Source organism: Stegostoma tigrinum, chromosome X, assembly GCF_030684315.1.
Source record: "Stegostoma tigrinum isolate sSteTig4 chromosome X, sSteTig4.hap1, whole genome shotgun sequence".
NCBI lineage: Eukaryota > Metazoa > Chordata > Chondrichthyes > Orectolobiformes > Stegostomatidae > Stegostoma > Stegostoma tigrinum.
The window spans coordinates 5748806-5754805 of record NC_081404.1 but is presented as its reverse complement, the minus strand read 5'-3'; positions in this window follow the sequence as shown (position 1 = coordinate 5754805).

The window sequence follows — 6000 nt, the reverse complement described above, 5'->3', positions numbered from 1 at the left end:
GGTTATCATCACTCCTAGGAACTTGACGCTGTCAACCTTCTCAACTGCCACTCTGTTGATATAAATGGGGTGTGTTCTCCTCCTTTCTTTCTGAAATACATGATCAGTTCCTTTAGTTCTGCTGACATTGAGAGAGACATTATTATCATTTCACCACAATACTAAGCTGTCTATCTCCTTCCTGTATTCTGAATCATCATTCTTTGATACTCAGCCTACAACGGTAGTGTTCTCAACAGACTTATAGATGGCCTTTGGATGAAATTTGGCCACACAGTTGTTAGTGTACAGGGTGTACAGTAAGGAGCTGAGTATGTATCCTTTCGGCGGGGGAGGGGGGGGGGGAGGTGGGGGGGCAGTGTTGAGGGTTGTTGTGGAAGAGGTGCTGTTGTCCGTCTTCGCTGATTGCAGTCAGTGGGTTGGGAAGCTGAGGATCCAGTTGCAGAGGGCGGAGCTGAGGCCTAAGTCTCGGAGTTTTGAGGTTTGGCTGGTAGGGATTATGGTGTTGAAGGTGAAGCTGTAATCAATGAGTTGGAGCCTGGCGAGAGTGTCCTTATTATCCAGATGTTCCAGAGATGATTGTAGGGCCAGGGAAATGGCATCTGCTGTGGACCTGTTTTGTTGGGGGGCAAATTACAAGGGATTGAGGCATGCTGGGAGGCTTGCGTTGATGTGGGCCATGACGAACCTCGCGAAGCACTTCATGATTCTGGAGGTCAGAGCCACTGAACCGTAGTCATGTGTTTTCTTTGGTACTGGGCTGATAGTGGTCTTCTTGAAGCAGGTGGGGACTTTGAATTATGGCAAGGAGAGGTTAAAGATGTCAGGAAATACTGCCACCAGCTGGTCCGCACTGGATCTGAGTGCGCTGCCAGGGTCTCTGCTTGGGCTTGTTGCTTTCCGTGGGCTCACTCTCGGGAAGGTCAATCTGATTTCTGCAGCAATGACCGAGGGAACAGATACAGTTGGGGCTGTCAGGGCATGTGACACCATTCCACTGGCATTCTGGCCGAACCAAGAGTAGAAAGCATTGAGCGCATCGGGTTGGGGGGGGGGGGCGCGGTGCAGGTGGGTGTGTTTTTGTTCACTAATTAGTTCTGCTTCATGTTGTATTCTGTTACATTGTGTAGGCCTTGCCGCAGGTGGTGGGTGTCCATTTGGTTAGTCTGAGCTTTTAACTTGGTCCGTTACTGCCTCTTGGTGTCGCTAATGGACTTGGGGAGGTCATATCTGGATTTTCTGTATACGTCTGGGTCCTCCAACTTGAACGTCGCATGCCTGGTTTTCAGTAGGCAGTGGATTTCCCAGTTCATCCAAGGTTTCCATTTGGGGAACACACCAATTGACTTCTTTGGCACTCAGCCCTCTACGCACTTGCCAGTGAAGTCCACGATGGTGGTAGCATATGTGTTTAGGTTGCCCACTGAATGTGGTCCAGTCCACTGATTCCAAGTAGTCAGTGAGTGAATGAGTGAGTGTCTGGACTGGTGAGTGGGTGATAGACTGGCTAGATGTGGAAATAAGGGAATGCGTGGTTGCGTGAGTGTGAGGGGCCGGCAGATTGTTTGTCTTGCTGTGTGACTGAGTGACCGAGTAGGGGAGGGACACAGAGAAACAGACAGACAGAGAGGGAAAGAGACAGACAGAGAGAAAGAGAAGAGCGAATAGAGGGAGACGGACAGTGAGAGACAGAGAAAAATAGACAGAGAGGTAGAGACCAACAGAGTCAGTGAAGTAGACAAAGACTGAAAGAGAAAAATAAATCGGGAGAGATAGACAGACAGAGACAGACTGATAGATGGAAACAGACAGTGAGATGCAAACTGAATAATACACAGAGTGAGAGAGACAGAGAGAAAGATAGAAATAAAGAGAGAGAGAGAGACAGACAGTGAGATAGAGAGTCAAGAATTGATAGAGAGACAGAGAGGAAAAGTCTAAGACAGTGAGAAGGAGAAAGTGAGAGAATGATAAAGTGCAGAAAAAACTTTCATGATCCTCACACCTTCAGCAATGCCAAAGTTAACTGAAATATTCACTGAGGCTGTTCAGTTAAGTGTGAAGATCACAATTTTACACTTTAAACTGCAATTAACGATTTCAACAGCTCCAGCCACATTCATGTCAGTCATTTCCTGTTTTTGACTTAGATTTGCAGGTCGGGGAAATGTCATGGAAACATGACCTGTAGCTTTTTTGTATCAGAGGCAACAGGCTTAGAACCCAAACTCTTCCCCTCACAAACTGGAATTCAGGAATCTGGGAGAATTGGAGTGAGAGTGAGCTCCTGATTCAGGAATTGATCTGGAGTGAGAAGACGAATCTTGGTTGAGTATTTAGATTCTTTTCATTGTTATTAGTTTGTAAGGACTTTAATTTGGGTATATTGCTTGTAAAGGCAACGCAGATTTCCAGAGAAGAAGGTCTTTGATTTTAGGGGAAATCTAATGGTCTAATTAAAGGGAGGAGTCCTGTCAGGGGAGCTCAGAGTTGTGGTGGGATCTCCCTGCTCTGTGTAGGGTGTCAGTTACAGTCCCAATGCCTGGGTCTGGAGCGTATGCGGGCAGTGGCCCCGGCTGTATCTCCTGAATGTCCTTGCTTGGAATTGTAGCAGCGGCTGGGGAACGTTATGGATCATCTGTGGAGCTGAGAGAATTGTGGTTAGCATGTGCAGGGAAGTGGCCAAACCACAGGCTATGAGTCCACAGGCAGCAAGGGAATGGCTGACCAAGGGGACTAGATTGGCTCTGCAGGAGACCCCTGTGGCCATTCCCCTGCTAAAGCGCATAGGCCATGTTAGACACTGCTGATGGGAATGGCCTCTCAGGGGAAAGTGGCAGCAGCTAAATTCAGTGCACACTGCTGGGTGCACGGGGAGAGGATGGGAACGTGTGGCAAGCGAATAGTAACAGGGGATTTGATTGTAAAAAGAACAAATACAGTATCTCTGTGGCTGCACGTGAGTCTCCAGGATGGTGTGCTGCCTCTGTGGCGCGAGGATAAAGGATGTTTCAGAGCAGATGGAGTCGGGAGGGTGAATAGCCAGTGGTAGGGGCACACATTGGGACCAACGACTTCAGTAAGAAAAGGGATGACCTGCTGGAAACAGTGTATGGAGCTAGAAAGCAAGTTAAAAAACTGGACATTAATGGTAATAATCTCAGGATTCTCCTCTCAAGGGCAACTAGGGATGAGCAATAAATGCTAACCTGCCAGCGATGCCAAGGCCCCACATGAGAATAAACCAAATATGTGCCAGCTGGAGTAGAAATAACAGAATCTATCACATTAACAAGGGGCTGAAGGGAGAAGTATTCAGATTCCTAGGGCATTGGGAGCAGTTCTGGGAGAGTTAGGATCAGTACAAACTGGATGGGAGCATGGCAGCTGGCTAAGACCATGAACTGGGGGATGCATTTACTCGAGTGGTAGAGTAGGGTATAAAGTGGTAGCGAGATGTGAACACCGACAGGGAGACAGTAGAGCGAGATCAAGGGCAAAAACAGAATACACAATGGGAAATAGGAAGAGTGAGAAGCAGAGGTGTTCAGGTGGCCTGTGGCTGAAAGTAGCATAAAATGGCTAAAAGTGGTTTTCAGTTCACATCAAGTGGCTGGGAAAGAGTTTAGCTGAAACAGCAGCTTGTTTAGTTTGATATTTGAAGTGAACTAGAACAATTACGCATCTGTAGAAGTAATATATCCGAGGTACACAAAGGGTCCTACTTCCATAGTAACAAACATGATGCTCTTGTTTATACAAGGGCAACATGATAAGGAACATTTTTAAGAATGTACTGACAGAAGATTCCCCACATCAGGCTGCTTTAAAGTCTGTCATTCACCACAGGATGGAAGGGAATGGGCTGACCCACCTTAGATAAGACCCCCACCAATCGTTGCCACATGTTATATATACTATAGTTCCACAGTGGGAGGAAACCAGAGCACCCGGATGAAACCCACACAGACGTGGAGAGAACGTGCAAACTCCACACAGACAGTCGATTCCCCACCACCCCCCCCCCCCCCCACCTTGGGCGGCTGTCTGTGTGGAGTTTGCACATTCTCCCCATGTCTGCGTGAGTTTCCTCTGGGTGCTCTGGTTTCCTCCCACAGTCTAAAGAATTGCAGGCTAGGTGGATTGGCCATGCTAAATTGCCTGTAGTGTTCAGGGAGGTCTGGGTTATAAGGCGATGGGTCTGGGTGGGATGCTCTGAGGTTTGGTGTGGACTTGTTGGGCTGAAGGGCCTGTGTCCACACTGTAGGGATTCTATGACCTGTAGGGATTCTAGTTTTCAATATACAAGCATGAATACATTCAACTGAATAACGTGATTGGTTTGTATCAGCTAAAGCATCAGCTAAAACCAATGTATAAAAGTTTGTGTCTTTCCTTTTGTTCAGTGAATGAGTTCCTGGTCTGTCAGAAGCTCTATTGCCACTGGTGTAAACCAAATCAGCTCTTTAATGCTTGAAGTCAACCTTGAGTGGGTGTGATTCATCTAGTCATTACGCTCGAACAATTGAATTCAAGCATCAGGACAAAATATTGAGATCAGGCTGTAACCATTCAGAAGACAAGCCTTAGGGCCTTGCCTGAATCCATGGAGAATTCACAATAATGTTGATGAGTTAATCGTGCACGTGGATACAAACAGGTCTGATAGAGTTGGGATTATGAAGACATAGCTGCAGAATATCAAGGGGTTTTCAGGTTTGCGTGAATACAGAAAAGAGGAAAAGGAGTTGGGGGAGCGTGGCTGGTTAAAGAGAACATTAATGCAGTAGTGAGGAAGGGTATTAGCTCTGGTGAAGTCATATAGTCATAGAGTCATAGAGATGTACAGCATGGAAACAGACCCTTCAGTCCAACTCATCCAGGCCAATCCAATATCCTAAATTAATCTCATCCCATTTGCCAGCATTTGCCTTCTATCCCTCTAAACCCTTCCTATTCATGTACCCATCCAGATGCCTTTTAAATGCTGTAACTGTACCAGCCTCCACCACTTCCTCTGGCAGCTCATTCCATACATGCACTACCCTCTGTGTGAAAAAGTCCCCCTTAGGTCTGTTTTATATCTTTCCCCTCTCGTGTTAAACCTATGTCCCTCTAGTTTCGGACTGCCATACCCATGCTCCTCATGAATTTATAAATCTCTGTAAGGTCACCCCTCAGCCTCTGATGTTCTGGGAAAATAGGCCCAGCCTATTCAGCCTCTCCTTATAGCTCCAACACTCTAACTCTGGCAACATACTCGCAAATATTTCCTGAACCCTTTCAAGATTCACAACATCTTTCCTATAGTGGCCTATATTGGCCTAACCAATGTCCTGTACAGCCGCAACATGATCTCCCAAATCCTATACAATACATTAACCAATGAAGGCAAATGTACCAAACACCCTTTTCACTATCCTGTCTATCTGGGGCTCTGCTTTCAGGGAACTGTAAGCCTGCACTCCAAGCTCTCTTTGTTTGGCAACACTCCCCAGGACAATACCATTCAGTATACATGTCCTGCCCTGATTTGCCTTCCCAAAATACAACACCTCACAATGATCTAAATTAACTTCCATCTGCCTCTCATCTGATCAAGGTCCCGTTGTACTCTGAGATATCCTTCTTCACTGTCCAATACATCACCAATTTTGAAGTCATCTGCAAACTTACTAACCGCACCTCCAACATTCACATCCAAATCATTTGTATAAATGACAAAAAGCAGTGGACCCAGCACTGATCCTTGCAACATATTGCTGGTCACAACCCTCCATTCTGAAAAATAGCCCTCCACTGCCAACTTCTGTCTCCTACCTTCAAGTCAGTTTTGTATCCAAATGGCTAGCTCTCCCTGGATTCCTTGTGACCTAACCTTGCTAACCAGTCTGCCATGCAGAGCCTTGTCAAATGCCTTACTGAAGTTCATATAGACAATGTCCACAGCTCTACCTTCATCAGTCTTCTTTGTCACTTCTTCATAAAACTCAACCAAGT